Source organism: Chlorocebus sabaeus, chromosome 20 (assembly GCF_047675955.1).
Source record: "Chlorocebus sabaeus isolate Y175 chromosome 20, mChlSab1.0.hap1, whole genome shotgun sequence".
In the NCBI taxonomy this organism is placed as follows: Eukaryota; Metazoa; Chordata; class Mammalia; order Primates; family Cercopithecidae; genus Chlorocebus; species Chlorocebus sabaeus.
The window spans coordinates 92,722,063-92,749,563 of NC_132923.1; the positions used below are offsets into that span (position 1 = coordinate 92,722,063).

At 39.6% G+C, this 27,501-nt stretch overlaps 1 pseudogene; it reads left to right on the top strand.

Moving 5' to 3' along the window:
* The first annotated feature begins 12,692 nt into the window (after positions 1 to 12,692).
* On the top strand, positions 12,693 to 13,833 carry LOC103225932 (metaxin-3 pseudogene; annotated as a pseudogene).
* The last annotated feature ends 13,668 nt before the right edge of the window (positions 13,834 to 27,501 follow it).

A 27,501-nucleotide genomic window follows, 5' to 3' on the forward strand; every position in this document is an offset into this window, starting at 1 on the left:
GTGATGTGTGCCTGTAATCATAGCTACTCAGGAGGCTAAGGCAGAAGAATCACTCAAACCTGGGAGGCAGAGGTTGCAGTGAGCTGAGATCGCACCACTGCACTCCAACCTGGGTGACAAAGTGAGACTCTGTCTAAAAAAAAAAAAAGAACAATGCATCAAGTGTAAGGAAGATTTATCCCAGCTTTCTAAAATGGTTCAGCATTAGAATATATATATATATAAATGATGTAAACATAAAAAACACAATTATCTGAATAAATTAAATGCACATTAATAATATAAAAGAAGAAAAACTCTCCTAGCAAACTAGGGAAAAATGCTTAATTGGTACATGTTTTGTTTTTAATAAAACAATGATAAAAACCTACAGCAAATGTTAGGTAATGGTGAAACAATAGAAGCTTTCCAACTGGAGTTAGAAAGTAAGATGAGAATGTCCTTTACCACTACTGTTCAGAATGGCACCAGATGTTCTCTCTAATTCAAGAAGAGAAAGAAGGCACTAAGAAGCATAAACATTATTAAAAAAAGAGACAAATTGTGATTATTTGCAGATGACACTATCGCTTATATACAGAAACCTAAAAAAATCAATTGACAAACCATTAGAACTAGTAAGAGGATTCAGCAAGGTGACCACATACAAGATCAATGTACAAAATCAATAGCTTTCCTATATAACAGCAATAGCCAATTAGAAAATGTAATCGAAAGTAAGATCCCATTCACCATAGCAACAAAAACTATTAAGCACCTAAGAATAAACCTGAAAATAGAATTTATTTGAAGCCCTTGGGAATAGTTCAACATTAGGAAAACCCAACAATCTAATTAATCACATCAATAAAATAAAATAGAAAACCACAGGCCGGGTGTGGTGGCTCATGTCTCTAATCCCAGCACTTTGGGAAGCCAAGGTGGGAGGAGTTCCTGAGCCCAGGAGTTCAAGACCAGCCTGGGCAACGTGATGAAAATCCATCTCTACAAAAAACACAAAGATTAGTCAGGCATGGTGGTATACACCTGTAGTCCCAGCTAATTGGGAGGTGGAGATGGGAGGATGACTTGAGCCCAGGAGGCAGAGGCTGCAGTGAGCTGAGACTGTGCCATTATACTCCAGCCTGGGTGACAGAACCAGCCCCTGTCTCCAAAAAAAAAATTGAAAACCACACAATTATATTTTACGGCAGTGGTGAAAATTCAAGAACCATTTCCAGTAAAAACACTAAGTAAAACAGGAGAAAAAGGACATTTCCTAATCATGATAAAGAGGTGTGTGTGTGTGGTTTTGTTTTCAGACACTAAGAGCAAACATATTAATTGGCTAAATATTAAAGGCATTGCCATTAAAGACAAAAACAATGCAGGGACCATCCCTCAAAACTGTTTTGTGTTAAAATGAAACAGAGGATTTGACAGGGGGAATAAAAGCTTCATATAATAGACCCTTTTCAGGGTTTGCCATGTGTCTTCTATAAACAAGACTACTTTGATTTTATATTCCACATAGGATGGAAATTGAAATTTCACCCAGAGACAGAGGCTGATCAAAAGGTCTTTCCTCCTTTTCCCTGTCAAAGCCATTGCCAAGCACTCACACTGCTCTTGTCCTCTGATTGAAGGAAAGAATGTTTAATTGTCCAAGAAGTCCTAAGACCCAGAGCTGCTTTTGCTTCTGTAGCAGTGGGGTCAGACCGGAGATGGGTGCCTGAAATGCCACTAAGAACCTGTGGGCAGAGGCCAGGTGCGGTGGCTCATGCCTGTAATCCCAGCACTTTGGGAGGCCGAGGTGCGTGGATCACCTGAGGTCGGGCGTTCAACACCAGCTTGACCAACATGGAGAAACCCCGTCTCCACTAAAAATACAAAATTAGCTGGGCGTGGTGGCACGCACCTGTAATCCCAGCTACTTGGGAGGCTGAGGCACGAGAATTGCTTGAACCCAGGAGGTACAGGTTGCGGTGAGCCGAGATCACGCCATTGCACTCCAGCCTGGGCAACAAGAGCAAAACTCCGTCTCAAAAAAAAAAAAAAAAAAAAATGTGGACACAAACAGCTGCCAAAAAAATGGGGATGAGGTTGTGATTACTTTCTCATGCTCAGAAAGTGTAGGCATGTTTTGAAATCCTGTCCCTCTTACCTTGTTCTGTATACTATGAGCTAGGCTTGTTCTTTTTTCTTTTTCTTTTTGAGAAAGGGTCTAGTTCTGTTGCCCAGGGTGCATGGAGTGGGGTAATCATAGCTCATTGCAATTTTGAATATTTGGGCTCAAGCCCAAATCCTCCTGCCTCAGCCCCCTGAGTAGCTAGGACTACAGGTGTGCACCACCACACTCAGCTAATTTAATTATTTTTTATAGAAACAGAGTCTCACTATGCTGCCCAGGCCAGTCTTAAACTCCCGGCCTCAAGCGATCCTCCCACCTCAGCCTCCCAAAGTGCTGGGATTTAGACATGAGCCACCACACCTGGCCAGCTTATTCTTTAAAAAAACAAAACAAAACAAAACAAAAAACACTGAGATGGGTTCTAAACAAAGTTATCTGGGGGTCTTTCTAGCAGGAGGTGACCTGAAGTTACATGTTTGCCTCCCGTCTCTAGGCAAGAGCACACACACCTTACTCTAGAGCGAAAGGCCAGAGTACGCTGGAGAGAACAGGGGAGTTGTTTGTATCCCTCCATATCCCCTCGTGAAAACCGAGTACCGGAAACACTTTTTCTATTTTATAAATGAAGTGTTACCTGATTCTAGAATGACAAATAAAACCAATTGAGATCTTTAAAGAAAATTGTTGTAGGGATGAGATTCTAAATAAAAAAAGGAAAAAAGAGAGTGCCACCAGTTGAGTTCCTTGGAAGCAGACTCTGAAACAGAGCAGCGCAGTGGAAGTTTATTAGGGCGTACTCTCAGCATCAACACCTGTGGAGGGAAAAAGAAAAGCATGACTGGGCAAAGGGGGAAGTGTGACAGTAACTGAAGTCCCAATGAGGCCTTCCTTGATCCCACGGGTAGAATGACCCTTCAGAATTGTCTGTCCCCAGATGGGGTGAGGAGCCCAGGCCCTTATCTTCCCATGTCAACCAGCCATCAGTTGTGAGCAGTCCTGAGAAGGAGGCTATTCTTGAGTAAGGTAACTCTATTCGGTGAAACAATTTTAGCTTTCAGCTGCTGGGGAGACAGATCCATGTGGCATAGAACCCACCAAGCAAAGTAACAAGGACAGAAAAGGAAAAAAAAAAAAAAAAAAAAAAAGATGCATGTGATTGTTTCAACAAACCAGGGGACAAAATATCCCCCACAAACCTTAGAATATGAGCTGGTGCAACCAAACTGCAGAAGGATCTGTGCAGTATCATCAACAGTGAAGGAGGAGGCACAGAGAAGCCAAAGGCTGAATTTAGAAATCACCAGCAAGTACTCACCTGTGAAAGGAAGGAGCCCACTCAGACTGGAGACCTTGGCTGGTGAAACAGAACAGTCACAGCTGGAGGCGGCTATGCATGTTCTGGTTTTCAGGTGAGTACAGTGGGAGTACTGGAAGGCTTGAGGGAAGCAGGGCAGCCCAGGTCCTCAGTGCTCCAGAAAATCTCCAGAGAGAAACCGGAAGCCCTCACTCACTGAGGAAAATCTAAGTGAATAGTGTACAAATAGACCTGAACAGATAGCCTGGAGATGAAGGAGAAAGAAAGTGTAGATACCTGTTGGCAACAGAACAGGAGGGATACATATACAAGACTATTGGCAAGGTGGCTACATTGGGCAAATATATTTCTTTCTTTCTTTTTTTTTTTTGGAGACAGAGTCTCGCTCCATGCCCCAGACTGGAGTGCAGTGGCATGATCTTGGCTCACTGCAACCTCCGTCTCCTGGGTTCAAACAATTCTCCTGCCTCAGCCTCCTGGGTAGCTGGGATTACAGGTGCGTGCCACCACACTAGCTAATTTTTGTATTTTTAGTAGAGACAGGGTTTCACCATGTTGGCCAGACTGCTTTCAAACTCCTGATCTCAGGTGATCTGCCCGCCTCAGCCTCCCAAAGTGCTGAGATTACAGACATGAACCTCTACACTGGCCTGTAATGTAATATTTTTAAATGAACAAAGGAAATTAAGAAAATAATAGAAGCTATGAAAGAGTGATACAAAGTTAACATTTTAAAGCTCACTCAGAGTGGGTCAGCAGTAAGAAGACATAGAGAGAAAACAGAGCTTAGAAAAGAATTAGAAATAACAGAAAAATGTTTCAGAAATAAAGACTAAACTGGAAGAAACAAAAGAGAGAATAATAAATAGCACTAAAAATTACACACAGTAAACAGAGGATGGAAAGGGGAAAAAAGAAAGGAATCAAGGCCCGTCCCAGTGGCTCAAGCCTGTAATCCCAGCACTTTGGGAGGCCAAGGCTGGCAGATCACTTGAGGCCAGGAGTTCGAGACCAGCCTGACCAACATGGTGAAACCCTGTCTCTACTAAAAATACAAAAAAAAAAAAAAATTAGCTGGGCATGGTGGCGCACACCTGTAATCTCAGCTACTTGGGAGTCTGAGGCAGAAGAATCACTTGAACCCAGGAGGCAGAGGTTGCAGTGAGCCAAGATCACACCACTGTACTCCAGCCTAGGTGACTCAGCAAGACTCTGTCTCAAAAAAAAAAAAAAAAAGAAAAAAGAATCAAATGAAAATTAAGGGAGAAATAAGAAAAGGTTTGGGAGAAAGTGATACAGAGGGCAGGCAAACATGATTCAGAATGTATATAACAGGAGAACTTGAAAAAGAAAGTCAAAGCAATAAAACAAAGCAACTGCTAAGAACTGTAATTCAAGAAAACATTCCTGCAATGTAAGAAGATATATTGAAAGGGCATACCACATAACTGATAAAATTAGCCCGGAATGATCAACACTGAGACATATACTAATAAAAGCATTGAACTTTTCTCCATTGCTCTTAATCACAGGAAGAAAAAAATTACTGAACTTTTTGATCTTTGGGCAGGAACTTAAAAAAAAAGAAAAAAGAAAAGAGGCCGGGCATGGTGGCTCACACCTGTAATCCCAGCACTTTGGGAGACCAAGTGGGCAGATCACTTGAGGTCAGGAGTTTGAGACCAGCCTGGCCAACATGGTGAAAACCCGTCTCTACTAAAAATACAAAAAATTAGCTGGGTATCATGGTGGGCACCTGTAATCCCAGCTACTCAGGAGGCTGAGGCAGGAGAATCGCTTGACCCTGGGAGGCCGAGGTTTCAGTGAGCCGAGATCGCACCACTGCACTCCAGCCTGGTCGCCAGAGTGAGAAACCATCTCAAAAAAATAAAAAATCAGATTTTCATCAGAGTTTTCAATGGAAACACTTTATGTCAGGAGACAATAAGGTGACATGCTTAAAATATTCAATAAAATGTAAGCCAAGCATTTTTATCCAGCTGAGCTGACCATACAGTACAAAGGCCATGGATAAACTGTGACGAACATGTAAGAACTCAGGAAATATTGTTCCCATGAGATTATTTCTGAGGAATCTACTAGAGGACAAGCTTCAGACATCAAGAAAAACCTGGATACGCTTCAAAATGAGGATTAGTGGTAAACATTGAATATATTTAATTGTAACACTAAAAGTAAATATTGAGGAGAAAGGTGACAGAATGGTGTATAATTGTTATATGTGCTGACAATGTAGATAAAGTGCATCTGTGACAAATGGGGGAGGGTCGGGCCCAGCGGCTCATGCCTGTAATCCCAGCACTTTGGGAAGCCGAGGTAGGAGGATCACTGGAGGCTAGGAGTTCAAAAACAGCCTGGGCAACATAGCAAGACTCTGTCTCTACAAAAATAAATGTGTATAAAAACAAATAGCCAAATGTGATGGCACACACCTGTAGTCCCAGCTACTTGGGAGACTGAGGCAGGAGGATCGTTTGAGCCCAGGGGTTCAAGGCTGCAGTGAGCTATGATTCTGCCACTACACTCTAGCTTGGGCAACAGAGTGAGACTCTGTTTCTGGGGGGGGGCGGGGGGAAGGGAGGGAGGGAAGAAGGGAGAATATATGAAAAATAGGATTAACCCGTCAATTGCTTTGTGGTTATAAAGAGGAAGTAATAATATATTACTTGACATAGATGTCAGGAAGAGGGAAGGGAAGATGAGGAAGTTGTAACTAGTTAAGAATTTTAATATTTCTCAAAGCAGGGAACTAACAGACCATTATCTTTAAGAGGATGGAAAATAGTATTTTGCAAATGTATTATTTTATTTATTTATTTATTTATTGAGATGGAGAATTGCTCTGTCACCCAGACTGGAGTGCAATGGCTCGATCTTGGCTCACTGCAAACTCAGCCTCCCAAGTTCAAGTGATTCTCCTGCCTCAGCCTCTGGAGTAGCTGGGATTACAGGAACCCACCATCATGCCCAGCTAATTTTTGTATTTTTGTAGAGACAGAGTTTCACCCTGTTGGCCAGGCTGATCTTGAACTCCTGACCTCTGGTGATCCACCTACCTCAGCCTCCCAAAGTACTGGGATTGCAGGCATGAGCCACTGTGCCCAGCCTGCAAATGTATTATTTTAAATGTAACAGAACAAAATATTAAACTCCCTAAATCCCAAGAGCAATATTTTTTAAAAGGCTAGAGAATGAGAGAGAGAAGATAGATGACCATGTAGTAAAATACTCCATGACTGAAAAAACAAGCACGTGGATTGATTTGTATCTATACTGTAAATGAGGCTCACTCACATATTATATAAAAGTATTTTCAAGTTGTCAGACAAAGCAAAGTCTAGCTCTATGCTATGTATAAGATACACCTAAAACAAAGAAATTAAACAAAGAAATTAAGAACATTTAAAAATAAAAGGAAGAACAAACACATACTAGGCAAAATGTAAAATACAGGCAGAAGTTATGATGCTGATACCTGTCAATATAGAACTGTGACCAAAGGGCATTAAAAAGAAAAAGGAGGACCTTTTTTTTTTTTTTTGAGACAGAGTTTCACTCTTGTTGCCCAGGCTGGAGTGCAAGGTTTAAGTGATTCCCCTGTCTCAGCCTCCTGAGATAACAGGCGCCCGCCACTACTCCCAGCTAATTTTTGGTATTTTTAGTAAACATGGTCTTGAACTCCTGACCTCAGGTAATCTGCCCCCACTTAGCATCCCAAAGTGCTGGGATTATAGGTGTGAGCCACCCTGCCCGGCCAGGAGGTCCTTTTCATAATGTTAATGGATAAATTAACAATGGAGATACTACATATATATATAGTACACATATATAATGTATATATATACTCAATAACAATCAACTTTCATAAGGTAAAAACTACAAGAGCTATAGACAAAGTAGAAGCACATTAGCAAGGGAAAATTTTAATACACACTCATTCCAAGACAAATCAAGTGGACAAAAAAGTGCATAAGAATTTAGAAAATCAAATCTCTGGCTGGGCGTGGTGGCTTACGCCTGTAATCCCAGCACTTTGGGAGGCTGAGGCGGGCGGATCATAAGGTCAGGAGATCGAGACCATCCTGGCTAACATGGTGAAACCCCGTCTCTACTAAAAATACAAAAAATTAGCCTGGCGCGGTGGTGGGCGCCTGTAGTCCCAGCTACTTGGGAGGCTGAGGCAGGAGAATGGCGTGGGCCCGGGAGGCGGAGCTTGCAGTAAGCCGAGATTGTGCCACTGCACTCCAGCCTAGGCAACAGAGCAAGACTCTGTCTCAAAAAAAAAAAAAAAAAAAAAAAGTCAAATCTCTTTGATGCAGTATAGGCGAGCCCCAAAATTGGTGCTTAGCCCAGGAGGGTTCTTTGCTTTCCCCAGGAAAAAATTCAAGGACAAGAAGGTAGTCTTAGACAGCAATTTTTTATTGAATGGTACTGCTCCTCTTGGAGCAAAGCTAATTCATAGGCAGTGTGCCCAAAGTCAGCAACTTATGGGTTGTTGGCAGTTGTATTTATACTCACTTATACCCACTTTTGATTACATGCAAATTAAGGGGTGGACTAATGCCAATTGAGGAGCAGGTTATTTAGAACTTTCTAGGAAAGGGGAGATAACTTCCAGGTCATTTCCATGGCATTTGTAAGCTGTCATGGCACTAGTATGAATGTCTTATGCTAATGAGAAATGAGGGCAGCTAGGGATCGTTTTAGTCCTCATCTGCTTGTTTCTTTTCTTTCTTTCTATTTTTTTTTGAGACAGGGTCTTACTCTGTCACCCAGGCTGGAGTGCAGTGGCGCCATCCGGGCTCACTGCAGCCTCTACCTCCCAGGTTCAAGAAATTTTCCTGCCTCAGCCTCTCAAGTAGCTGGGAATACAGGCGTACGCCACCACTCCCAGCTAATTTTTTGTATTTTTGGTGACAATGGGGTTGTGCCCTTTTGCCTAGGCTGATCTTGAACTCTGGGGCTCAAGCAATCCACCCTCCTTGGCCTCCCAAAAAGCAGGGATTACAGGCATGACCCACCCTGCACCTGGGCCCTATTTATTTTCCAAAAGAATTTTATAATCAATTTCTCTGGTTCCAGAAAATTTTAAAAACTGGAACTGTAAATAGAAATCACATTTAGTTTGTAAATTTTAACTTAGAATTGGATTGGTAGATTGGTATCTTTCTGATATTAAATCATCTTTTTATTTATTTTTATTATTATTTTTTTTGAGACTGAGTCTCGCTCTACCGCCCAGGCTGGAGTGCAGTGGCGCGATCTCGGCTCACTGCAAGCTCCGTCTCCCGGGTTCACGCCATTCTCCGGCCTCAGCCTCCCACGTAGCTGGGACTACAGGTGCCCGCCACCTCGCCCGGCTAATTTTTTTTGTATTTTTTAATAGAGACGGGGTTTCACAGTGTTAGCCGGGTTGGTCTCGATTTCCTGACCTCGTGATCCGCCCGCCTTGGCCTCCCAAAGTGCTGGGATTACAGATGTGAGCCACCACGCCCGCCCTAATTTTTGTATTTTCAGTAGAGACGGGGTTTTCCCATGTTGGCCAGGTCTGTCTCAAAACCCTGACCTCAGGTGATCCGCCTGCCTCAGCCTCCCAAAGTGCTGGGATTATAGGCATGAGGCACCTCGCCCGGCTTAACTAAATTTTCAGTAATTCTAAACTTTTTATTTTCCATTTATTGTGGGAATTATTTTAAAATATGTGCATTTTAAAAAACTTCCCAGTGGTAGAAACTTTATTATTATTATCAGTTTCTAGCTTTATTGCATTGTGGTCAGAAAATTCTATTTGTGTTATTTGTATTTGATTGAAGTTTTTTCTTTTGGCCTAAAATATCTACTTTTATGCACATTCCATGTGCACTTCAAAAAGTGTATTTTCCAGTATTGAAATTCCAAGTTTTATATATATTTGTAAGTTTCCATATTGACTGTGATGCTTAGGTCAGTGCTACTAAAAGTAGCCATTCTCCTGTGTCACTGAGCGCATATTTAGACTCCACTGCCTTTTTTTTTTTTTTTTTTTAAAGCATGATTTTCTCTGTGAAAGAAAGAATGCATTGATTTATATTTTGGAGCAAGCATCCACCTTGTTGCATCTGGTAGCCACAGTTCATGGACTGGCCCCAGTCTGTAACCACAGTGTGACTAGCACTACGATGGAGGAGACCGGCAGGACTATTTCCTGGTCTCCGTGGGATGAAGTGAAAAAACCATCAGAAATGAGCAGATGAGAGGCCAGGCGCTGTGGCTCACGCCTGCAATTCCAGTACTTTGGGAGGCTGAGGCAGGTGGATCACTTAAGCTCAGGAGTTCGGGTCCAGCCTGGGTAACATGGTGAAACCCCATCTCTATCTACAAAAAATACAAAAATTATCTAGGTGCGGTGGCGGGCGCCTGTAATCCCAGCTACTCGGGAGGCTGAGGTGGGAGGATTTGCTTGAGCACAGGAGGCAGAGGTTGCAGTGAGCCAAGATCGTGCCACTGCACTCCAACCTGGGTGATAGAGCAAGACCCCATCTCAAAAATAATAAAAATAAGAATAAATTACGCAGTCTCAGATATTGCTTTATAGCAATCCAAGAATGACCTAACACAAATGGTGTTGGGATGACCGATAATCATGTGGATAAAGGTAAAACTGGATTAATTCTTCATTCTTTATATTAGGATAAATTCCAAATCGGTCAATATCTAAACATAAAAATAGTAAAGTCATAAAATATTAGAGAAAAACTTCTTAGGTATTCATTGTCAAAAAAATATATAACTTAAAAATTAGAGAAAACTGTACGTTAATTTTTTCACAATCTGGAAATGACGAGGACTTTCCTAACTGTGATTCCATATTCAGATTTAATAAAGGAAAAATGGGTAACTTTGTCTACTTAAATATTCTTAAAATTGTATGTGCAAAATACTGTATGGAAAGTCAAAAGTTAAATAAACAATTGAGACCAAATACTTGTAACTTATATCACAAAATACCAACATCCCTAATATGTAAAATCCTATTCTGATAACCTGTTAGAAATATGGGGAAATTACAGAAAAACAAATGAAAATGGCTCTTAAATATATGAAAAGATATTCACTTTGCTCATATTAAGAGAAATAGTAAAAGAGATGCACATTAAAACTAAACAGAGATACCACTGCTCATCTGTCAGTTTTGCAAAAATCCCAAACTTGACACTCTGAGTTGGTGGGACAGTGGAGAGATAGGTACTTTCCTGTGTTGTTGATGGAGATGTAAATGGTACAACTATGCGGGGGATTTGACAACATCTAGCAACATTACATATGTATTTACTCTGCCCAAGCAACCCTTCTTCCGAGTATCTGCGTCTGAGAATACAATGCCAAAACCACAAAAGGATGACTGCTCAAGGCTATTTATTACAGCACATTTTGTAATCATGAAAGACTATAAGCAGTCCACATCTCTATCTGCAGAGAACAGGTGAATAGACAATGAATGGTACATACATGCAGTGAACTACTATTCAGCTGCTAAAAAAAAAAAAAAAAAAAAAAAAATTAAGAATATCTTTATAAGGCCAGGCACCGTGGCTCACGCCTGTAATCCCAGCACTTTGGGAGGCTGAGGTGGGCAGATCATTTGAGGTCAGGAGTTCGAGACCAGCCTGGCCAACATGGTGAAACCCTGTCTCTACTAAAAATACAAACATTAGCCAGGCATCACAATGGGCACTTGTAATTCCAGCTATTTGGGAGGCTGAGGCAGGAGAATTGCTTGAGCCTGGGAGGCGGAGGTTGCAGTGAGTAGAGATAGTGCCTTTGCAGCTTGGGCAACAGAGCGAGACTCCATCTCAAAAAAAAAAAAAAAAAAGAATATCTGTAAAATTGTTAGAGAATGAAAATGAGAAAAAGTAACATACAGAAGAGTATTAACAGTATCGCATTTTTTTGTGTATGAATGGAATAAAAATAAAAGCATATGCATATATATTGTCTTCCAGTTTCAAAATTTAAAGGTATTAAAATAAAAACTAATAGAAATAATTACCTATTGGAAAAAGGATAGGGATGTAAGCTATAACTTTCTAACGTGCCTTGTTTTATAGTTTTGATAAAAATATATACGAAATTAAAAATAAATTTTATAAAAAACTGAATGAAAACCCATTGGTCTATCAAGCTGTGTCATAACCACACAGAGAATTCTTTCACCTAATTTTGAAACAGTATAATTGTGTACAGCGTACAGTGGGACAGTGTATATAGGCTGTACAATATATAGTGAGATATATCTGAATAAAACAAATATAAAGAAATCTTGCCAGGCACGGTGGCTCACGCCTGTAATCCCAGCACTTTGGGAGGCCGAGACAGGCGGATCACGAGGTCAGGAGATCGAGACCATCCTAGCTAACACGGTGAAACCCTGTCTCTACTAAAAACACAAAAAAATTAGCCGGGTGCGGTGCCTGGCGCCTGTAGTCCCAGTTACTCGGCAGGCTGAGGAGGGAGAATGACATGAACCTGGGAGGTGGAGCTTGCAGTGAGTCGAGATCGTGCCACTGCACTCCAGCCTGGGTGACAGAGCGAGACTCCGTCTCAAAAGAAAAAAAAAAAGAAATCTTAAGCAGTATTCAGTAGACCTATTGCTGGTAATAATACTGGGATTGGTATCTCAAAAGTATTATATTTATATAATGGGATAAAGCAAATGCCACTAGGAACCAAGATCTTCGGTATATTTTAGTCCATTTGTGTTGCTATAACAGAATACCACAGACTGGGTAATTTATAAGAAGAAGAAATGTGTGTGATCTGTGACACTCATCCTCCCCCATTCCCCTTACCTCCCCACTCCCGGTTCTCTGACATTCAGACTGAGACTGAATTACCACCCACCAGCGTTCCTGGTTCTCCAGCTTGCAGATGACATATTGTGGGACTTTTTGTCCTCCATAATCACATGAGCCAATTCCCATAATAAATTCCCTCTTATATTTCCATATATTCTATTGTTTCTGTTTCTTTGGAGAACTCTGAGAAATACAGTATCAGTTTACACGGAGGACAGAGAAATATATTAAATGACATCCCAAGATTACAAATTCAAGTCCAGGATGTGGGAAATCACAAGTGACAAATTACCCAGTTTCTTCAATGAATAAATGGCATAAAACTAAAACTAAATGACACAAGGAATGAAAAAAAAAAGCCATTCTGTTGATTAAAAGAGACTTAAGAACAGCAACCATCAGCCCTGTCAAGATGGTGGCTCCTTGGAGCTCAGTGGCTGGGAGGCGTCTAGGTGCTCCTATTGGTACACAGCAAGTATGTGGTGGTGATGGCTTATGCCAAATTATCTGGTGCATGCTTGAAAGTTAATGTTGGGCCCGGCGTGGTGGCTCCCAGCACTTTGGAAAGCCCCGACGGCGGATCACTTGAGCTCAGGAGTTTGAAACTAGCTTGGGCAACATGGCAAAACCCCATCTCTAGTAAAAATACAAAAAAATTGCCAGGTGTGGTGGCGTGTGCCGATGGTCCCAGCTATTCTGGAGGCTGAAGTGGGAGGATCCCTTGAGCCCAGGAGGCGGAGGTTGCAGTGAGCAGCGATCGTGACACTGCACTTCAGCCTGTGTGAAAGAGGGAGACTCTACCTAAAAAAAAAAAAAAAGAAAGAAAGTTAATGTCATAGATAGCCACTGGAGAGGTTCAAGGGAAGATATATCAATTTTGACAACTGAAGACAACATTGTTTCTTAGCTGGCAAAAATATTCAACTTTTAAGGAAAACAGAAATATAATGTTTATTGTGAATTTCCAGCCAAATAAAAGGCAGACACACTGGCTTTCACTGCTCTCTTTGAATAGAAGCTGCCTCCTCTAGCGCTTCACGCATTCTGGGTGGAAAGCAACAATTACTTTGCTGTGACAAAGCCATGGTGTTGGTTTGCTTCATTGATTCCTTTTCCCTTGGGTTTGATCCTGTCTGGAAAAATGTCTGCAAGAGCACTGATTGGATTCTCCCGACCAGCGGAGAGCCTCTCCTTTACCGCCTGTGAGAAGTGGAATCGTGGATATAGAGATGCTAAGACGTGCCTAAATCTTCTGGCAGATAGAGGGTGAACATCTCAGCTTTTCCTTGGAGATACGCGTTCTACTGTGGTTACCTATGTGTTTGGTTTCCTTGCACCTCTGCGTAAAGTGCACTTTCCTAAAGCTCAGTTACAAGAACATCTGGAATCTCTCTCCAACCTGTGTTCCTTTTGCGATGCTATCCTAAATAGTTATTTTAGGCTTAGCGTTGGAGATGGATGACAGTCTTCACCAAAACCCTCAACTTCCTCCTTGGAAACTGCCAACATTCAAATTGACATCAGCAGAGGAAGAAAGTAATTCCTTATGTTAAATTAAATAATAAGTACTCATGAAATATATAGCTTATTTCCAAATAAAATATGTTTTTAATTTAAAAATTATAAAAAGACTTTTAAAATATGCTCATTTTAAAAAATGTTTTTAATCTAACTTAATGGTTATTTCAAAATGGGAAGCAAAATTAAAAAAACAATAAATGGAAAATATATATTAAAAGTTGTAAATATGAAAAAATACATATTTTTGAAAATATATTTTTAATTAAAAAAGATTAAAAGTATTTTATATTGGCCGGGTATGGTGGCTCACACCTGTAATCCCAGCACTTTGGGAGGCCAAGGCGGGCGGATCACGAGGTCAGGAGGTCGAGACCATCTTGGCTAACACGGTGAAACCCCGTCTCTACTAAAAATACAAAAATTAGCCTGGTGTGGTGGCAGGTGCCTGTAGTCCCAGCTACTCAGGAGGCTGAGGCTTAAGAATGGCGTGAACCCGGGAGGCGGAGCTTGCAGTGAGCGGAGATCGTGCCACTGCACTCCAGCCTGGGCGACAGAATAAAAAAACTCAGCCTGACATGGTGGCTCATGCTTGTAATCCCAGCACCTTGGGAGGCTGAGACAGGAGGATCACCTGAGGCCAAAAGATCAAGACCAACCCAGGCAACATAGCAAGACCCTGCCTTCATAAAAAATAAAAAGTAAAAAATAAATTAGCCGGGCATGGTGGGGCACACCTGCAGTCCTAGACACACAGGAGGCTGAGGCAGGAGGATCATTTGAGCCATTGATGCTGCAATGAGCTATGATTATGCCACTGCACTCCAGCCTGAGCAATAGAGCAAAACCCTGTCTCTGAATAAAAAGGAAAAAAAAATTGTATACGCTATATTTTTGTCCTAAAATAACTACTTATTAAAATATATATATATACAGGTGGCTGGGCACAGTGGCTCACACCTGTAATCCCAGCACTTTGGGAGGCCAAGGTAGGCAAATCACTTGAGGCCAGGTGTTCCAGACCAGCCTGGCCAACATGGTGAAACCCCATCTCTACTAAAAATACAAAAAATTATCTGACTGAGGCAGGAGAATCGCTTGAATCCAGGAGGCAGAGGTTGTGGTGAGCCAAGATCATCACGCCACTGCACTCCAGCCTGTCTCAAAAAAAAAAAAGACCGGGCATGGTGGCTCACGCCTATAATCCCAGCACTTTGGGAGGCCTAGGCGGGCAGATCACCTGAAGTTGGGAGCTCTAGACCAGCCTAGTCGGCATGGTGAAACCCCGTCTCTACTAAAAATACAAAACTTAGCCGGGCATGGTGGCGGGCGCCTGTAATCCCAGCTACTCGGAAAGCTGAGGCAGCAGAATTGCTTGAACCCGGGAGGCAGAGGTTGCAGCGAGCGGAGATAGTGCCATTGCACTCTGGGCTGAGCGACAGAGCGAGACTCCGTCTCAAAAAAATAAAAATAAAAATAATAATAAAAATACACACACACACACACACACACACACACACACACAGAGTCATCCCTTGGTGTACACAGGGAGATTGGTTCTAGGACCCCCACGTATACTAAAATCGATGCATATTCAAGTCCCTCAGTCTGCCCTGCAGAACTTGCATATACAATAAGTTGGCTCTCCATATACAAGGGGTTCATATCCCATTAATACTGCAGTTTTGATCCATGTTTGGTTGAAAAAAATTAATATGTAAGTAGATTTGCACAGTTCAAACCTCTGTTGTTCAACGATCAACCATAAATAAAGCAAGACAAAAGTCCAAACATGTCATCGATGATCGAAAAAAGTCACAATAAGGTTCATTTTAAAATTTTATTTTAAAAGTTTTGTGCATAATCAAATTGACTAATTAAAAAAATTATTTATCTCTCTAAAAATTAAACTTTAATGCTAAAACTACATTAATACAAAACAAAAAAAAATTGGTCCCCTATGTTAAAACAATAAGATTTTCTTAAAATATTAATTTACACTTAATAAAATTACTACCAGTGGCCAAGTGCAGTGACTCGTGCCTGTAATCCCAGTACTTTGGGAGAGCGAGGTGGGTGGATCGCCTGAGGTCAGGAGTTCGAGACCAGCCTGACCAACGTTGTGAAACCCCCCAACTCTGTAAAAATACAAAAATTAACCAGGTGTGGTGGTGCACACCTGTAATCCCAGTTACTCAGGAGGCTAATGCAGGAGAATTGCTTGAACCCAGGAGGCAGAGGTTGCAATGAGCCAAGATTGTGCCACCATACTCCAGCCTGGGCTACAAGAGCAACTCTTTCTCAAAAAAGAAAAAAAAAAAAAAGAATGATGTTGGTCTCATAGAATGAGTTAGGAAGAAGTCCCATCTCCTCAATTTTTTTGGAAAGTTTTGATAGGAATTGTACCAGTTCTTCTTTATATAGCCAGTAGAATTCAGTCATGAATATATCTGGTCCTGGACTTTTTCCACTTGGTAGGCTTTTTATTACTTAATTTCAGAACTCATTACTGGCATGTTCAGGGTTTCTGTTTCTTCCTAGTTCAATCCTGGGAGGTTATATGTTTCCAGGAATTTTTTTATTTCTTGTAGGTTTTCTAGTTTGTGTGCATAGAGGTGTGCATAATAGTGTCTGATAGTTTTTTGTATTTTTGTGAGGTCAGTAGCAATGTCCCCTTTGTCATGTCTAATTGTGTTTATTTGGGTCTTCTCTCTTTTTCTCTTTATTAGTCTAGCTCATGATCTATTAATCTTGCTATTCTTTCCAATAACAAACTTCTGGATTCATTTATTTTATTTTATTTTATTTTTTGCATCTTAATTTCATTCAGTTCAGCTCTGACTGTGGTTATTTCTTGTCTTCTGCTGGCTTTGGGGTTGGTTTGCTCCTATTTTTCTAGTTCCTCTGTGTGTGATGTTAGATTGGTAATTTGAGATCTTTATAACTTTTTGATCTGGGCATTTAGAACTATAAGCTTTCCTTTTAACATTGCTTTAGCTGTGTCCCAGAAATTCTGCTTTGTTGTATCCTTGTTCTCATTAGTTTCAAAGAATTTCTTGATTTCTGTGATAATGTCATTGTTTACCCAAAAATCATTCAGAAGCAGGTTGTTTAATTTCCCTGCAATTGTATGGTTTCGGGCAAAAAAACCTCTCATCAAATTTTTTTTTTTTTTTTTTTTTTTTTTTTTTTTGAGGCAGAGTCTCGCTCTGTCGCCCAGGCTGGAGTGCAGTGGCCGGATCTCAGCTCACTGCAAGCTCCGCCTCCCAGGTTCACGCCATTCTCCTGCCTCAGCCTCCCGAGTAGCTGGGACTACAGGCGCCCGCCACCGCGCCCGGCTAGTTTTTTGTATTTTTAGTAGAGACGGGGTTTCACTGTGTTAGCCAGGATGGTCTCGATCTCCTGACCTCGTGATCCGCCCGTCTCGGCCTCCCAAAGTGCTGGGATTATAGGCTTGAGCCACCGCGCCCGGCCATCTCATCAAATTTTAACCATGGCTATTCTAAGACATTTTTTAATCCACAGATATTATTTTAAATTCTTCCCTAAAAACATTTGCCATCAGCTATAAGATTACTTTTCACTAAAAAGGCCTCTAGCAAATACTCTTAGACACACATTTCTGATAACTTTAAAATCAATCGACTAAATGAAAATTACTAAAACTCTAATAAAAAACTAATAGGTTCATAAAAACTACTAAACAAGATCAAACAAAACAAAAAGTTAACTAATTAAAAAAATAAAAGCAATGTTTTATAACTGTTACTTAAGATACTGTTAGTTCTGGCTGAGCATGGTAGCCCATCCCTATAATTCCAGCACTTTGGGAGGCCAAGGTGGGAGAACTGCTTGAGCCTGGGAGTTGGAGACCTTCCTGGGCAACATAATGAGACCTTGTCTCTATTACTTTTTAAACAATTATAAAATAAAATACTGTTACTTCTTTAAGTAGTGCTTTAAGTACTGTTTCCTTTTCCATTAAGCAATTTTCAACTGGACATGGTGGCTCACACCTGTAATCCCAACATTTTGGGAGGTCAAGGCAGGAGTGTCACTTGAAGCCAGGTGTTCGAGACCACCAGCCTAGGCAACAAAGTGAGACCCCCATCTCTACAACAAATTTTTTTAAATGTGTCAGGTGTGGTGGCGTATGCCTGTAGTCCCCGCTTGGGAGGCTGAGGCAGGAGGATTGCTTGAGTTTAGGAGTTCAGAGGCTGCAATGGAGCTATGAATGCATCACTGCACTCCAGTCTGGGCAGCAAAGTAAGACCCCATTTCTATAAAAGAAATTTATTCTATAAAAATAAAGAAAATTTTCTCTCATATGCTATCTATGGTTTACAGTAATAGCCTGAGCAAAATAGCGAGACCTCGTCTCCACTAAAAATTAAAAAAAAACTAGCCAGGCATGGTGGCACGTGCCCTGTGGTCCCAGCTACTCAGGAGGCTAAGGTGGACAGATCACGTGAGCCTGGGAGATTGAGGCTGCAGTGAGCTTGATGGTGCCACTGTACTCCAGCCTTGGTGACAGAGTGAGACCCTGTCTCAAAAATAATAATGTTAATAATTTAATAAAATATACTTTTATAAACAAAGATAAAAACATTTGCTTTTTCTTCCTACTTAATTTCTTAAAAAATTCAAAAACTATTTGTATTATTTTTATAACAACATAATTATTTACACAAATTCAATTAAAATCTACTCTATAAAAAATACAATTAAAAATATTAGTTATATTGCCAAGATTTTGACTAAACTGTCATATTTTTAAATGCACATAAAATGCTTAACTTCAAGAGTTCTCAATCTTACAATAAATAAATAAAAATGGTTACTTTCTTACAGGCTCAAAAACCATAAGACTATTAAAAAAATCTAAAATCTGCTTTGATTTGGTTTCCCAGCCTCAAAAAAGTTTATAAATCTGAGATTTCTATATAATCAACTTTTTAAAAAATTATGTTTCTAAAAAATCTATGAAACACCTATTATTAGACTATAACCCCTTACATTATTTTCAAATTCCTTTTATCTACCTGTACACTATACTAAATCTTAAATTTTTCCAATTTCCTCCAAAATTTGGCTACAACTCCCCAGTGAAAAACAAAAAATATTCTGTTTCTAAACTAAAATGAAATAACTTTTAATAACCAAGTCTCAAGCCACACAAAACATTCACCAAACCACCCAATGTCATGACATTAAAACTGCAACCGCCAGAAAAAGTTAATGGTTTTTACTTGTGGAAGAGTCTTGGTAAAAAAAAAAAAAAAAAAAAAAAAAAAGTTAATGTTTTCATGTTATAGACAACTTTTTCCAAGATATCAAAGCAAGAGTCTATATCATAATAAAACTTTTATCCCTCTTAATGCCTACCTTTTTCATTGAACAAAAAGATATAATTAAAATTTCACAATCAATAACTTCTACTAGTAACATAAAAGCTAACGTAGGCCAGGCGTGGTGGCTCATGCCAGTAATCCTAGTGCTTTGGGAAGTCAAAGTAAGAGGATCACTTGAGGCCAGGAGTTTGAGACCAGCCTGGTCAACATAATGAAACCTTGTCTCTACAAAAAAGAAAAAAAATGAGCCAGGCTTCGTGGTGCAGGCCTGTAGTTCCAGCTACTCAGGAGGCTGAGGCAGGAAGATCCCTGGAGCTCAGGAGTTCAAGGCTACAGTGAGCTATGATGGCACCACTAGACCCCAGCCTGGATGACAGAGCAAGACCCTGTCTCTTGACCAAAAAAAAGGAAAAGAAAAAGAAGAAGAACTTTAAAGAATCCTTTAATATCCATTAGTTAAAATTGTAAAAGGCTAGAGTGGTAGGTGCAGTGACTGACACCTGTAATCCCAGCACTTTGGAAGGATGAGCTGGGAGGGTTGCTTGAGCCCAACAGCTCAAGACCAGCCAGGGCAACATAGGAAGACTCCATTTCTACAAACAAACAAACAAACGAACAAAAAAGGTAGGTGTGGTGGCACGCACCTGTAGTCCCAGCTACTCGGAAGGTTGAGGTGGGAAGATGGCTTGAACCTGGGAGATCAAGGCCGTAGTTAGCATGACCCAGCCTGAGTGACAGAGAAAGATCCTGTTTCAAAATTTAATTTAATTTAATTTAATTTTAATTTTAAATAAATAAATTTTAAAAGTCTATACTATTACTAATATTACATGCTATACCTAAATAAATTATTCTAAAAAAGTTAAGATCCACTCATAGAAAATTAACAAAACAGGTCATATAATTACAACAAGTGTAACTGAATTCCCTCTGGTCATTTAATTTATTCAGTTGGTAGTCTTTAAGTCTCAGTTCATGGCCCAAAACCATTATACAAACTAAAATTGTCATATTGCTAATAATTTATTCTAAGTTTCGCTTTTAAAACTTTGTAACTACTGCTTGTTAAATTTTCACAAAAATACAGCTCTTAACAAAATAATGCTTCCCCAAAACTTTAAAATAAGAACAAAAGACTGAAAAACAAACAAAATTAAACTAAATAATACACACTAGATAAACAGCCTAAGGGCCATTTTCTTCAAACTCCACTGTTACTCAAATGTGACTAAAATCGTTTTGACACTGACTCTCAATGGCCAATTATTCCCCGCAACAAGAGATGAGACCAACAACCAAGACAGGTTAATCCTGACACCGAAGGACATCAGAGCCTAACTACAAAGTAATTGATTAGTAATACTTTCAAAAAAAGATGTGGGCCAGGCGCAGTGGCTCATGTCTGTAATCCCAGTACTTTGGGAGACCAAGGCAGGTGGATCGCTTGAGCCCAGGAGTTCGAGACCAGTCTGGGCGACGTGTCAAGACCTCTGTCTTTTTGTCTTTTTTTAAAAAATTAATTATTTTTAAAAAATTTTAATCAAAATACATAAAAGCTGTCAAAATCATAATAAAATCAGGAATATTTTTTAAATGATAACAAATTGACTGGGTGCGGTGGCTCCAGCCTTAATTCCAGCACTTTGGGAGGCTGAGGTGGGCAGGTTGCTTGAGCTGAGGAGTTCAAGACCAGCTTGGGCAAAATGGCAAGACCTTGTCTCTACAAAAAATTTAAAAAGTAGTCAGGTGTGGTGGTGTGCACCTGTAGTCCCAACCAGTTGGGAGGCTGAGGTGGGAGGATTACTTGAGCCCAGAAAGTTTAAGCTGCAGTGAACTAGGTTCATACCACCACACTCCAACCTGGGTGACAGAGCAAGACACTCAAAAAAAAGAAAACAACCCATAAGACCTAAGTGATAAAGTGAGAGTTCTCATACTTGCATGCCTAATAACAGAAACTATCACAAAACACTACAAAAACTACAACCTTACACAGACTCACAATTTTATACACACACAAAAAATACTTCTCCATGGACACTTGCCCAACAACTGAAAATGGTGTCACTCTCTTGTTATTTATCTTTATAGCCAAAGATAATTATTTCAAAACAATTGTACAAATCCTCATTTTTTTCTTTAAAAATTTTTGTCTTCCTTTACCTCCATAAATATACACATGGCTTCACACAATACAGTGTCTTATAGTTATACTATAATGTATTACTATTACAACTCTAGTCCCATATAAATATATTTTTCTTTTAAAAAGCCTCTCTGTCTGTTATTTAAACTGCGACAAGAGTTGTCACCATCAGCATGCTTTGTGCCCAAACCTTTACCTCAAGTCACATGATTATTGCAGTAATTTCTTACACTACGTATGTGAGGTCAAAAAGAAAATGTTTTTTAAAAGTATGAAGAAGACTAAAAAGGAACTTTCTATACTATATATATATATATTTTTTTTAACTAGAAAGTTTGCATTCCAACTTAGATTAAATAATGTCAAAGTGAACTCTAAATGAACTTGGAAAAAAGAAAATATATTGTGCTGTATATGTTTTTTAAAAGAAGAAAGCCTGCTTTAATCTTGGCAGACTTTTGCCTTTGGTTTACATGTTGCTGACCAAAAGACACAATTCTGTTCCGAATGTGTGTTCAATTTATTCAAGTTAATTTACTGAATTTGTCAGTTTTTTTAGGCCAATCTGAACGTTTAATCTGCATCTCTTTGGCTAAGGCCTTTTCTTCTGTTTAGAAATCTGATTTCTGGGATGGGTGCGGTGGCTCATGCTTGTAATCCCAGCACTTTGGGAGGCCGAGGCAGGCAGATCACTTGAGGTCAGTAGTTCGAGACCAGTATGGCCAACATGGTGAAACCCGGTCTCTACCGAAAATACAAAAATTAGCTGGACGCAGTGGCGCATGCCTGCATTCCCAGCTACTTGGGAGGCTGAGACAGGAGAATCTCTTGAACCTGGGAGGTGAAGGTTGCAGTGAGCTGAGATCACGTCACTGCACTCCAGCCTGGGCGATAGACCAAGACTGCCTCTCAAAAAAAAAAAAGAAAAGAAATCTGATTTCTGTTTTAGAAACTAGGAAAAATATTAATTATTTCAATAGAAAAGCCTGTATTTAACTTGAAAGAGAGAGAGACAGAGAAAGACAGACAGAGAGAGAGAGAGAGAGAGAGAGAAGAGACTTATCAATCGAATGAAATATGTAGTCTTGTTTAAGTCCTGATTTAAATAAACCACTTTCAAAAGACATTTAGGGACAATTAGGGAAATGGAACACGGACTGGTCATTATACTAGGGATGTGAAAGGAAAATAAATCTTGGATCCCAAAATCACTATGCTAAAGGGAAAAGTCATGCTGGGGACTGCTTAGGACAAACCTGCCTCCCATTCTATTCAGTCATCCCTCTGCTCACTGAGATAAATACATATCTGATTGCCTACTTTGGAGAGGTTAATCAGAAACTCAAAAGAATGTAACTGTGTCTCTCACCTACTTATGGCCTGCAAACCCCCTCCCCTCCTCCCCACTTTGAGTTGTCCCACCTTTCCAGACTGAACCAATATGCAACTTACATATATTGATTGATGTCTCATGTCTCCCTAAAATGTATAAAACCAAGCTGCATCCTGACCACCTTAGGCACATGTCATCAGGACCTCCTGAGACTGTGTCATGGGTGTGCCTTCTTAACTTTGGCAAAATAACCTTCTTAAATGGACTAGGACCTGTCTCAGATATTTTGTGTTCACATTTGGCAACCACGAGGGACCCCGAGTGGAGGTGGCCCTGACCTTTGATAATTCTCCTGCCGGTGCTTGGTAACATCCTGAGCTATACCTTTATGGCTCCAACCTATAGGACAATTTGCTGAGGCCTGGAAGCTCCCTGCCCTCCAGAGAATCCCAAACAGCTGAAGTTTATTTCGTCGTACACTCCCTTTTCTGGATTTTTACTTGCTTCCAACAGGGAAGGCAAGTTTTCCTGCTTCCATAACGATGGAAGGCAGGTAACTCCTTTCTGGAGTTTGAGCTCGCTTCCAACAGGGAAGTGGGTGTCACAGGCACCTGCAAATCACCTGTTTGCAGGTGGGCTGAGGTGATTAAAAAGCTTTATTGCTCACACAAGGCCTGTTTGGTGGTCTCTTCACACGGACGCGCGTGACAGTGGGTTTAAGTTTTTTTCCTGAATTGGGGTTTTGTCTAGGCTGAAATGAAGATTAACAACCAGCTGGTCTTCATTTCTCATTATCATTAGAGTACTCAGTAATCCCTTGCAGTAATCCTGTTTGTTTTGCTTAACTGCTTTGTTGTTGCTGTTGTTTATTTCTGTTTTTGTTATTGTTTCCGTCTTTTTCTCATTGGGTTTGACCAACTCTATTCAACTTGACCAAATCTGAAGAAAAGTTCCAGATTACGGGGAACAAGTCCCCTGAAGTGGCTAAATTCTTGCCAAAAAAAGAAGGTGGGGGGTAGAGAAAAATGGCCAGCAAAAGGGGAAAAAAAAGGAAAGATTTTTTATTTTGACTACTTTAAGGGGCTTTATTTACATAACAAAGCCACCTTTTTACCAGCCAAGTCAAACAAAGAGCATGGCGGTTGCCCCAGGCTGCAGCGCCCTCACTGTGATCCTGCCTTCTTTTTTTTTCCGTTTCACCACAACAGGCTAGGTTTGGTTCCTAATTATGTCCTTTCTGGTTTGATACTTGGTACTTCTGAAATATCAGCAATTTGCCCTAGATAAAATATGGTAACGAGATTTAAAAAGACTTTTTAAAGGAGCTCAAAAGTCAGCTTAATTAAAAGCTAACATTCAAGATGTGTGTTTGTATTAAAAGGCTTTTTATTTTCTTTATCTCCTAGGACCTTGTCTTTTTCTTGAGCAAAAGTTTTTTTTTCAGGCTGGGTGCTCACACCTGTAATCCCAGCACTTTGGGAGTCCCAGGCAGGCAGATCACCTGAAGTCAGGAGTTCGAGACCAGCCTGGCGAACATGGTGAAACTCCGTCTCTACTAAAAATACAAAAAAATTAGTCGGGCATGGTGGTGTGTATCTGCAATCCCAGCTACTCGGGAGGCTGAGGCAAGGGAATTGTTTGAACCCAGGAGGCAGAGATTGCAGTGAGCTGAGATCGCTTTCCATCTCAAAAAAAAAAAAAAAATGTTTTTTTCTTCTCAGTTGACTGATTTCTGTTTCCTTCATCTACTTCTGCTGTCTCTACTTCCTCTTGCCACCTTCTGCTGCATGAGGAAACTAAAATAGTTTATAATAGCCTGGGATTCCTTAAAGAAAATGGAGAAGGACCAGACTTTCTTTTGGGGAGTTACCTCTGTTTTTTCTTATGGAACCCCAAGAATGTAAACAGACAAGTTTGTCTCAGATCTTAAACTGCTTTCTTTTTTTTTTTTTTTTTTTACTAAAATAGTTATTACAGCAGAGGCTATTCTTGGGTTTTTATGGAAGAGTGTAATTTACTTACTTATTATTTATTTATTTATTTACTTATTTGAGACCAAGTCTCACTCTGTCACCCAGGCTGGAGTGCGGTGGCGTGATCTCAGTTCACTGCAACCTCCGCCTCCCAGGTTCAAGTGATTCTCATGCTTCAGCCTCCCGAGTAGCTGGGATTACAGGCACCTGCCACCACACCCAGCTAATTTTTGTATTTTTAGTAGAGACAGGGTTTTACCATGATAGCCAGGCTGGTCTCAAACTCCTGATTTCAGGTGATCTGCCCACCTCAGCCTCCCAAAGTGCTGGGATTACAGGTGCGAGCCACCATGCCTGGCCAAGGAAGAGTGTAATTTAGACACTTAGAAGTGTCTTCATTTAAAAAAAAATTTTTTTTTGTTTTTAAGTGCACGGTAAAAGCATCCTATAGTCTAGCTTCATACTAATTATTTCTTTTTGGAGACCCAGAATTCAGTGTGGGCTCTGCCCAGAGCTCTGGGATCCACTTAAATGTCAGTAGTTCCTATCTAAATAAAATTGGTCTCCTTATACAATCCTATGATACATTTCTATAATTTTATGTTTGATTTGGTATCCATCTTTAATCTCCCTCTACCACCACCAGATTCTGTCTCTCTACTTGGAGATGTAAATTTTGCTATCTGATTTTTTTTTAACCTAGGAGTTCCTTTAATATGCAAATTTAGGGCTATCTAGGGGACGATTGCCTAGGGTAATAAAATAGGTTATCAAGAAATTGAAAGTCTAAAATAGGAGAAAAAAAATAGAGGACTTATGAATCTGTAAGATCGACTTCTATTTAGTGTCTAATATATCTATGTATGTATGTGTCATGCATATGATATTTTAGTACTAACAATGTATAAAAAAGTTCTAATTAATTGGCTTAAAAAAGCACTTAAATCAAATACTTTATCAAAAAAAACCAGACTTTAAGCCAAATACTTTTTCAAGTTCACATGACTTAAGTAAACTTTAATAAATAAATTGGTTTTAAAATTTGTGGTGAAATAGAATTAGAAATGACTTCGGAATTGTCAACATACATTATTTATCTCTGCTAGATGTCAAAATTTGGCATGAGGGTTATAAAGCTGTGAATGCAGCTGAAAATAGAGTTTTCTTTGTTTGTGGTCAATGTAATAAATAACATAGTTAATATTGTTTGGTTAATGAAAACAGCTAAATCCTGAATTATTAGCAAAAAACAAACCCATCTATTTAACCTTAAGTTTCTTTCTTATGAAAACCTGAAATGCACAGGTCATAAAAATGGTTAACAAGGAAATAACTTTAAATTATAACAGTTTTAGTAAGTAATCTGAGTAAACTATTTTTTAAAAATTACTTAGGTAAATGGAATAAATGCTTGTAGATAATCTTGTCATATAATTTAAAGTCTAAAGTTATATTAAACTAAATAATAGATATTCATTAAATGGGCCATTTCCAAATTTTTTAAAATTATAGGAAAACATTTTTCTAAAAAAAAACGAAAGGTGCTCTTATTCAAAGGAAAATAATTTTTATCTAATTCAAAGAGTATTTAAGAGTTATTTAAGAAATCAGGTAAAGGCAATCAGTGAATAAGAACAATGTAAAAAAAGTTATAAACCTCAAGAGGTATTTTGGGCAAGAAATGTTAAAAGAAAAATAATTGTCTATGGGAAAGAATATTGTATGGTAAATTTTTGTCCTAAAATAAAATAACTGGTTATTTAAGAAAGAAAGCTGTCTAGGATAAAACAGGAAGTACAAGTATGTCATAAATGATTTGTATCAAGTTGTCTATAATTAAACAAATTATGTATAATAGTTTTTCTAGAAGTGGGGTCTTGATGTTAAAAAAAGAAACATGTATACACTAAAGAATTGTTTAGAATAATGAAATTTTCTTTAGGGATTCATTTACTCTTAATAAATTATATGAGATTTTAATTTTTTTAACCCAAAGTTCAACTTTTATTGCATCTCACCATTTTTGGTTTCCTCTCCCCTTTTAAAAGGTGCTAAATAATAATGTCCTCCTTCAACTCATTTTCAGATCATGTAAGTAGTTTTTGCCTTGGGTTCTGTTTGTTGTGTCTGATGCTAAAAATGTTTTCTTAAAGGTCTAAAGGAAATGTTTTCTTTCAATGTAATATTTTGTGCACTGCAGAAGGTCTTTTCTTTTGCATTTTGGTAACTGACCCAACAGATTTTATATTTTTATCAAAACAATTCCTATACCATTACTATAAAGTTTTGGTTTGCTTAGGAAGAAAACTGAGATTAAAAAAATTTTAATTAAGGTTATTACATCAGTATATCTTTCTGTACGTACTTTTTTTATTTTTATTTTTATTTTTTTAGATGGAGTTTTGCTTCTGTTGCCCAGGCTGGAATGCAATGACATGATCTCGGTTCACCGCGACCTCCGCCTCCCAGGTTCAAGCAATTCTCCTGCCTCAGCCTGCCTAGTAGCTGGGATTACAGGCATATGCCACCATGCCTGGCTAATTTTGTATTTTTAGTAGAGACAGGGCTTCTCCATGTTGGTCAGTCTGGTCTCAAACTCCCAACCTCAGGTGATCCACCAGCCTCGGCCTCCCAAAGTGCTGGGATTACAGGCATGAGCCACTGCGCCCGGCCCTGTGTGTACTTTTAAAGTCCTTGTACCATTGAGTTACAGGGCTTTGATTTCTGGGTCTAAAAAGGACACCAAGTCCTGCTAAATCTTAAACACTAACAGCAATTAAACCCTCATCTTCAGGCCTGATAGAAGATGCCAATCAAAATAAACTGCATTCATGAGACACAGGGCCAGAAATTAAAACTATTCAACTCCTCAAGACTCAGGTACTATCACAGAAGAGATG